Source organism: Salvelinus sp. IW2-2015, unplaced genomic scaffold, assembly GCF_002910315.2.
Source record: "Salvelinus sp. IW2-2015 unplaced genomic scaffold, ASM291031v2 Un_scaffold5951, whole genome shotgun sequence".
Classification (NCBI taxonomy): domain Eukaryota; kingdom Metazoa; phylum Chordata; class Actinopteri; order Salmoniformes; family Salmonidae; genus Salvelinus; species Salvelinus sp. IW2-2015.
Window position 1 is genome coordinate 3,990 of NW_019947216.1, and position 9,934 is coordinate 13,923.

A 9,934-nucleotide genomic window follows, 5' to 3' on the forward strand; every position below is an offset into this window, starting at 1 on the left:
ACACAACCATAACCCCATCACAACACAACCATTAACCCTCATCACACAAACCATTAACCCTCATCACAACACAACCAACCCTCTTTACAACCAACCACAATACAACCATTAACCCTCATCACAACACAACCATTACCCTCATCCACAACACTTAAACCACAACACTATAACACAAAAACAACCATTAAACCCTCATCACAACACAACCATTAACCCTCATCACAACACATCCAAACCACAAACACTAATCCTGATACAGTACTATAAACCACAATACCACACCAACAACCATATGAGTATTTCTCTAAATGCGTACCCGTGCTACCGTATTACCGTACTCTGACTTTGAGCACATTGCACCACGGAGGGTCATGGCATGTGTCCAAAATTAAAAAGTGTGAGTACAGAGGACACTTCTCGGGTGGTACTCCTTGGTACATATTTTGAAGCATGCATCGCTGCTTACATCTGAAAGTATGCACAGAAATATGCTTGCTTCATCTGAAAGTATGCACAGAAATATGCTGCTTCATCTGAAACTATGCACAGAAATATGCTGCTCATCTGAAAGTATGCACAGAAATATGCTGCTTCATCTGAAAGTATCCACAGAAATATTCTGCTTCATCTGAAAGTTTGCACAGAAATATGCTGCTTCATCTGAAAGTATGCCACAGAAATATGCTGCTTCAATCTGAAAGCATGCACAGAAATATCTGCTGCCATCTGAAAGGTATGCACAGAAATATGCTGCTTCATCTAAAGTATGCACACAGAAATATGTCTGCTCATCTGAAAGTATGCACAGGAAATTATGCTGCTTCATCTGAAGTATGCACAGAATATGCTGCTTCATCTGAAAGTATGCACAGAAATATCTGCTTCATCTGAAGTATGCACAGAAATATGCTGCTTCATCTGAAAGTATGCACAGAAATATGCTGCTTATCTGAACTTATGCACAGAAATACGCTGCTTCATCTGAAAGTATGCACAGAAATATCTTGCTTCATCTGAAAGTATGCACAAAATATGCTGCTTCATCTGAAAGTATCGCAGAAATATGCTCTTCATCTGAAAGTATGCACAGAAAATGCTGCTTCATCTGAAAGATGCACAGAAATATGCTGCTTCATCTGAAAGTATGCACATAAATATGCTGCTTCATCTGAAAGTATGCACAGAAATATGCTGCTTCATCTGAAAAAGTATGCAGCAGAAATATGCTGCTTCATCTGAAAGTATGCACAGAAATATGCTGCTTCATCTGAAATATGCACAGAAATATGCTGCTTCATCTGAAAGTATGCACAGAATAATGCTGCTTCATCTGAAGTATGCACAAGAAATATGCCTCATCTGAAAGTATGCACAGAAATATGACCAACCTTTCTTGAAACAATGTGCTGGAATTAAACTAAGTGACAGAAATACATTGGAATGAAAAGTGGTCATTTCACGTCTCATATGTTGCCTGACTTCAATATTTTTTCTTGATGCGTTAATAAATACAGCTAGGTGTTAACAATTGGCATGTTACCTGCCTACAATAACCAGTGTGTCTAATCACAAGCCCATAGAAAGTCAATAGGGATAACTGGCTATGTAAAGTTGTATGTGTTCTCCACACTCTCCTCCTCCAGGGAACGTCATGGGAGAATGCACTCAGAGCATGATAGGGTGGAGCACGGTAGTATCCATGTTGAGAACTCCCTATGACTACCTAAACCGAACTCCAACCCTAATATAAGACAACAAATACAACACCACCTACTGTACGTCCAACGCTAACCTCAATACAACATGACAACCACAACGCTATCTCCTCAATACAAACATGACAACGCACAACGCTAACCTACAATTACAACATGATAACCACACCTAACCCTCAATACAACATGAAACCACAACGCTAACCCTCAATACAACCATGACATACCACAACGCCAACTCATAACAACATGAACAACCACAACGCTAACCCTCATACACATGACAACCACAAGCTAACGCCTCAATACACATGACAACCACAACGGCTAAACCCTCAATACAACATGACAACCACACACTAACCCTCAATACAACATGACAACCACAACGCTAACGCTCAGTACACAATGACAACCACAACGCGTAACCCTCAATAGCAACATGACAACCACAACGCTAACCCTCAATACAACATGACAACCACAACGCTAACCCTAATACAACATGAACAACCACAACGCTAACCCTCAATACAACATGACAACCACACGCTAACCTCAGATACAACATGACAACCACAACGCTAACCCTCAGTACAACATGACAACCACAACGCTAACCCTCAGTACAACATTGAACAACCACAACGCTAACCCTCAATACAACATGACAACACAACCGCTAACCCTATACAACATGACAACCACAACGCTAACCCTCAATACAACATGACAACTCACAACGCTAAACCCTCAATACGAACATGACAACCACAAACGCTAAACCCTCAATACAACATGACAACCACACGCACTAACCTCAATACAACATGACAACCACCAACGCTAACCCTCAAATACACATGACAAACCACAACGCTAACCCTCAGTACAACATGAAACACAACGCTAACCCTCAAATACAACATGACAACCACAACGCTAACCCTCAGTACAACATGACAACACACGCTAACCCTCAACATCACAACAATACGTAACAACACAACGCTAACCCCGCTCAATACAACATTGACAACCACAACGCTAACCCTCAATACAAATGACAACCATCAACGCTAAACCTCAATACAACATTGACAACCGAACAACGCTAACCGTCAGTACAACATGACAACCACAAACGCTAACCCTCAATACAACAATACACCAAACGTAAACCTCAGACAACTGACAACCACAACCCTAACCCTCAATACAACAATGACAACCACAACGCTAACCCTCAATCAACAGACAACCACCAACGCCTTAACCCTCATACAACATGACAACCAATCAACGCTAACCCTCAATACAACCTGACAACGACAACGCTAACCCGCAATACAACATGACAACCACAACGCAAACCCTCAAGTACAACATGACAACCACAACGCTAACCCTCGAGACAACGTTGACAACCACCCAACGCTAACCTCAGCTTACAACATGACAACCACAACGCTAACCCTCAATACAACATGACAACCACAACGCTAACCCTCAATACAACACAACACCACCTACATCCAACCACAACACTACCACATTTTACACATTACAGCTCCACAAACACTACATGTCCAAAGGTATGTGGACAACCCTTCAAATGAGTGAATTCAGCTATTTCAGCAACACCGGTTGCTGACAYGTGTATAAAATCGAGGACACAGCCATGCAATCTCCATAGACAAACATTGGTAGTAAAATGGCTTTACTGAAGAGCTCAGTGACTTTCAACGTGACACCGTCATAAGATGCCACCTTTCCAACAAGTCAGTTCGTAAAATTTCTGCCCTGCAAAAGCTTCCCCGGTAAAATGTGTGTGTTGTTATTGTGAAGTGGAAATGTCTAGGAGCAACAATGTCTCAGCCGCGAAGTGGTAGACCACACAAACTTACAGAACGGGACTGCCGAGTGCTGAAAAATCATCTGTCCTCGGTTGCAACACTCACTACTGAGTTCTAAGCTTCCTCTGGAAGCAACGTCAGCACAAGAACTGTTCGTCGGGTGCTTCATGAAATGTGTTTCCATGGTCGAGCAGCCAAACACAAGCCTAAGATCACCAAGCGCGCGCAATGCCAAGCGTTGGCTGGAGTGGTATAAAGCTTGGTGCCATTGGACTCTGTGGAAACGCGTTCTCCGGAGTGATGAATCACGCTTCACCATCTGGCAGTCCAACGGACAAATATGGGTTTGGCGGATTGTCAGCAGAAAGCTACCTGGCCCAATGCATAGTGCCAACTGTAAAGTTTGGTGGAGGGGGAATAATGGTCTGGGCCTGTCTTTCATGTTTCGGGCTAGGCCCTTTAATTCCAGTGAAGGGGTATCTTAACACTACAGCATACACTGACATTCTAGACAATTCTTCGTTTCCATATTTGTTTGAACAGTTTGGGGAAGGCCCTTTCCTGTTTCAGCATGACAATGCTCCTGTGCACAAAGCAGGTCCATACAGAAATGCTTTGCCGACATCAATGTGGAAGAACTTGACTGGCCTGCACAGAGCCCTGAACTCAACCCCATCGAACACCTTTGGGATGAATTGGAAAGCCGACTGCGAGCCAGGCCTAATCACCCAACATCAGTGCCCGACCTCACTAATGCTCTTGTGGCTGAATGGAAGAAAGTCCCTGCTGCAATGTTCCAACATCTATTGGAAAGCCTTCCCAGAAGAGTGAATGCTGTTATAGCAGGAAAGGGGGGACCAGCTCCATGTTAATGCCCATGATTTTGGAATGAGATGTTGGACGAGAAGGTGTCCACATACATTTGGCCGCGTAGTGTATCTATATAAGATGTGTCTGCTGTGTTTTACTATTCATCATGATATGATCTTTGTTTATTGATATGTTATATAGAGATGACATGTATCATTCGTGTGTTTTAAATGATATGATTATATGATATGTTCCGTTGTGTTTTATATTATATGATGATAATGATATGTCTCTGTGTGTTTTTAATATTATATGATATATATTGCAATATGTTCTCTGTTTGTGTTTTATATATAAAATGTGATGAATTGTTGCTGTGGTTTTAATATTATATGATATATATATGTCTCTGTTTGTGTTTTATAATTATTCTGATTGTTCTGTTGTGTTTTCTATATGGTATGTTCTTGATGTTTTTTATATTATATGATATATATGATATGTCTAATCGTCTCTGTGTTCAGGGGAGATCAGCCAGATAGGAACCAGCTGCTGTGAGATGTTGTGAGTATCATTAAGGGGTGTTTGTACCTTGTGTACCTTGTACCTTGTGTTGTGTCCGTACCTTTTGTTTGTGTCTGTACTGGTGTGATTGTAATGTGTGTGTGTGCTGTTTTATTGTTAATGTGTGTGTTATACTGGAGTGGTGTGTGTACTGAGTTGTTGTCCTTATTGTGTAGGGGTGTACTGAGTGTGTCCAGACTCGTGTGTGTGTGTGTGTGTGTGTGTTGTGTGTGTGTGTGTGTGTGTGTGTGTGTGTGTGTGTGTGTGTGTGTGTGTGTGTGTGTGTGTGTGTGTGAGAATGGGTTGTGTGAGTGTGTGTTGGTGTCGGTACTGAGTGTGTGTGTGTATCTGTAGGTACAGAGCCAGAGTGTAGGAAGACAGTGGGAACACTCAACTACATCAAAGTGGACGACTGTCAGTCACAACAACAGATAGAACTACACTACTGTGAGGTGAGAACACACACAAATATTTAGCAGAGACTCTTGTGGGGCAGCATCATGTTGTGGGGGTGCTTTGTTGCAGGAGGGATTGGTGCACTTCACAAAATAGATGGCATCATGAGGCAGGAAAATTATGTGGATATATTGAAGTAACATTTCAAGACATCAGTCATGAAGTTAACCTCTCTTGGYCACGTGAGACGGTAGCGTCCCACCTCTTCAACAGCCAGTGAAACTGCTTGGCGTCAAATTCAAATACAGAAATACTCATTATAAAAATTCAGAAAAAATACATATTTTACATAGGTTTAAAGATTAACTTCTTGTGAATCCAACCACGGTGTCAGATTTAAAAAATGCTTTACGACAAAAGCATACCTTACGATTATTTGAGAACATAGCCCACTAGACAAATCATTACAAACAGTAGCCAGCCAAGTAGAACAGTTACACATGTCAGAAATAGAGATAAAATTAATCCCTTACCTGATGATCTTCATATGGTTACACTCAGCAGACATTAATTTACTCAATAAATGTTCCTTTTGTTCGATAAAGTCTCTTTATATCCAAAAACCTCAGTTTTGTTTGTGCATTTTCTTTAGTAATCCACAGGCTCAAACGCAGTCAAAATAGGAAGACAAAAAAATCCTAATTGTATCCGTAAAGTCCATAGAAACATGTCAAACGATGTTTATATTCATTCCTCAGTTAGTTTTTAGCCTAAATAATCGATAATATTTAAACCGGACAATAACGTCGTCAATTTAAAAAGGTAAACAAGAAAGGCATTCTCTCGGTCTCGCGCATGAAAAAGCTCTGTGACACTTTAGGGTCCACTCATTCCGACTGCTCTTACTTCTTCATTTTCAGAATACAAGCCTGAAACAATTTCTAAAGACTGTTGACATCTAGTGGAAGGCATAGYAASTGCAATTTGAGTKCTAAGTCAATGGATWCTGTAATGGCATTGAATAGATAACTACAAAACCAAACAAATAACTACTTCCTGAATAGATTTCTCAGGTTTTCGCCTGCCAAATCAGTTCTGTTGTAACGATTTTCTTCCGTTGGTGAAGGAGAGGACCAAAATGCAGCGCGGCTAGTGTTCAACATGTTTAATAAACAAAGAGACGATAACGTGAACACTATACAAAATACAAAATAACAAACGTGAAAACCGAGACAGTCCTATCTGGTGCAGAACACAAAGACAGAAGACAACCACCCACAAACCCCAACACAAAACAAGCCACCTAAATATGATTCCCAATCAGAGACAACACAAAACACCTGCCTCTGATTGAGAACCATATTAGGCCAAACATAGAAACAGACAAACTAGACAAACAACATAGAATGCCCACCCAGCTCACGTCCTGACCAACACTAAAACAAGTAAAACACACAAGAACTATGGTCAGAACGAGACATCTGTTATACTCACAGACACTATTTTAACAGTTTTGGAAACGTTAGAGTGTTTTCTATCCAAATCTACCAGTTATATGCATATCATATCTTCTGGGCCCGAGAAGCAGGCAGTTTAATTTGGGAATGCATTTCATCCAAAATTCCGAATGCTGCCCCCTACCTTAGTGAAGTTAAATCTTGGTCGCAAATGGGTCTTCCAAATGGACAATGACCCAAAGCATGCTTCCAAAGTTGTGGCAAAATGGCTTAAGGACAAGAAAGTCAAGGTATTGGAGTGGCCAACACAAAGCCCTGACCTCAATCCCATAAAACATTTGTGCGGCAGAACTGAAAAAGTATGTTTCGAGTAAGGAGGCCCTAACAAACCTGACTCAGTTACACCAGTGTTTGTCAGGAGGAATGGGCCAAAATTCACCCAACTTATTCGTGAGCTTGTGAGAAGGCTACCTGCAAACGTTTGACCCCAAGTTAAACAATTTAAGGCAATGCCTACCAAATTACTAATTAGGAGTAAACTCTAGACCACTGCGAATGTGATGTAAGAATAAAGCGAAATAGATAACTTTAATGACTACTATTCTGAAGGGTCAAATCTTCAAAATAAGTATGGTTGATCCTAACTGACAAGACAGGGAAATTTGTAACTAGGAATTAATGTCAGGGAATTGTGAAAAAACTGACTTTAAATGTATTTGCGCCAAGGTGTATGTAAACTCATTCAACTGTATATTTTTGTGCGCTCATCGGCACTATCAAGCTCGAAAAGGAACCCAGGCAGACAGTTTCGAAGGTGAAAGTTAATTACAAAACAGGGGCAGGCAAACGACAGGGTCTCAAGGAGGTCAGAGGTCAGGTACAGAACGATGGCAGGCTCAGGGTCAGGGCTTGCATGGTCCAGGAAGCTAGGAGTGTGACAAAGTCAGAAACGACAGGCCGGCAGGGCTCAGTGGCAGAATGGGCAAAAACGCTGCGGAATACAACAAACTAGGAAGACAGGAGCACGGGAACAAAACAGGTATTACAACTGGGGATACCTGGGGAAGATGCGGTGACACGCTGGCAGGTGGAGACAAGCACAGACAGCGTCACACCTGAAACAGATTAGGGTTGACAGCAACAGTGTTAAGAGTAGAATTGTATTGTTGTCTTGGTGACTGGGACATTTTTTGGACATCCATTATTTTGGTTTTATGAGATTACTGTTCAGGGCGCAGGTCTGGACAGCAATCTGCACAAAGTTTAGTCTAGGTGCTTGCTGTAGGCCCTCCCTTGGTTGGGACAGATCTAGGTACTGCTGTAGGCCCTCCTTGGTTGGGGACAGATCGTACTGTGCTAGAAGGCCCTCCTTGGTTGGGAGACACGATCGTAGGGACTGCCTGAAGCGCCTCCTTGGTTGGGGACAGATCCTAGGTGCGCTGAAGGCCCTCCTATGGTTTGGGACAGCATCTAGTACTGCTTGTAGCCCTCCCTGGTTGCGGGAACAGATCTAGGTACCTCGCTGCTAGACCCTCTTGGTTGGAGACAGATCTAGGTTGCTGCCTCTGAAAGGCCCTCCTTGGTTGGGGACAGATCTAGGTACTGCTGTAGGCCCTCCTTGGTTGGGGACAGAAGCACCAAATCATCACCAAACAGTAGACATTTGACATTTGACTTTAGATTCTATTAGCGTGAGGCCGGGTGCTGCAGACTGTTCTAGTGCCCTCGCCAATTTATTGATATATTTGTTGAAGAGGGTGGGGCTCAAGCTGCATCCCTGTCTCACCCCACGGCCCTGAGTAAAGAAATCTGTGTGTTTATTGCCAATTTTAACTGCACACTTGTTTTTGTGTCTAATGATTTTATAATGTCTTTCTCTCTCTCTCTTTCAGGGGAAGTGTCGTAGTAAGAGTGTATATTCCCTGGAGACTAACGCTGTGGAGAGGGAGTGTGTGTGTTGTGCTTCTGTGGCGACAGAGCCTCTGAGCGTTCCGCTGCTGTGTTCTAATGGAACACTGACACATCACAACGTTTTGTCTGTCACCGCCTGCGACTGTCTGGCCCAGCACTGCACCTAGAGAGAGAACTGAATCAAATTGAGAGAGACTGTGTGTGTGTGTATGTGTGTACCCTGATAAACATGTACTCAAATAAACAATTTGGATATTCTCATTCTGTCTGTCTGTCTTTCTTTCTCTCTCTTTATCCATCTGTCTTTCTCTTGTTGTGGCATTTTCCTATATTACCAAGTGAGGAGAGTTACAAACTACACATCAGTCAATGAGCTTTAAGCTTTACTTTCAACAATTCACTATCTATAATGAATTTTGAGAGTCCCTACAGAAGAATACAAATATATTTTATAGCCAAGATACACCCCCCTCAACTTACATGACGAACCACAGATCTTAGGAACAGTTCACAAAGGTTAACCACTAACGCTTCTCTCTCCCGGATCCGGGATCCTCCTCATCTAAAAAGCTGACTAGCATAGCCTAGCCTAACGGGACAAGGATATCATATAATATAATTAGTCTTATAACATCATGTTATACAATACATTTATGTTTTGTTCGAAAATGTGCATATTTAGAGCTGCAAATCGTGGTTATACATTGTGAATACGTAGCAACAATTCACCAAAATCTCGGAGAGATATTTTGGACAGTCACCTAATCTAATCAAAGAACTCGTCATAAACTTTACTAAAACATACATGTTGTACAGCAAATGAAAGATACACTGGTTCTTAATGCAACTGCTGTGTTAGATTTTTTTAAATAACTTTACCACAACATACAGCCATGCGTTATTGTGAGACAGCGCTCACCTATTCTCCGCGGTGTTGGAGTCAACATATTACACAGAAATACGAAATATCATAAATGTTGTCTTACTTTTGCTGTTCTTCCTCATAATGTTGTGCAAGGAGTCCTAGGTCCAGAATAAATCGTTGTTTGGTTTTAGAATGTCCATTTCTTCTGTCGAATTAGCAACTTTGGCTAGCCATGTGGCGCGATCATCTCTTGACGCATGGAAGGAAAAATTCCAAAATTTCCAATAAACATTGAATAAACTGATCAAACTCGGTTCGAGGCGCGTTCGAGGCCGTTTAATTTTTATGCACGATTTTTTC

General features: G+C 41.8%; 1 long non-coding RNA gene across 1 annotated transcript; it reads left to right on the forward strand.

Moving 5' to 3' along the window:
• The first annotated feature begins 5,301 nt into the window (after nucleotides 1-5,301).
• LOC112078609 (uncharacterized) lies at nucleotides 5,302-8,970 on the forward strand. Its single transcript, XR_011478772.1, has 2 exons — nucleotides 5,302-5,397; nucleotides 8,691-8,970. It is a non-coding gene; the product is annotated as an uncharacterized lncRNA (long non-coding RNA).
• The last annotated feature ends 964 nt before the right edge of the window (nucleotides 8,971-9,934 follow it).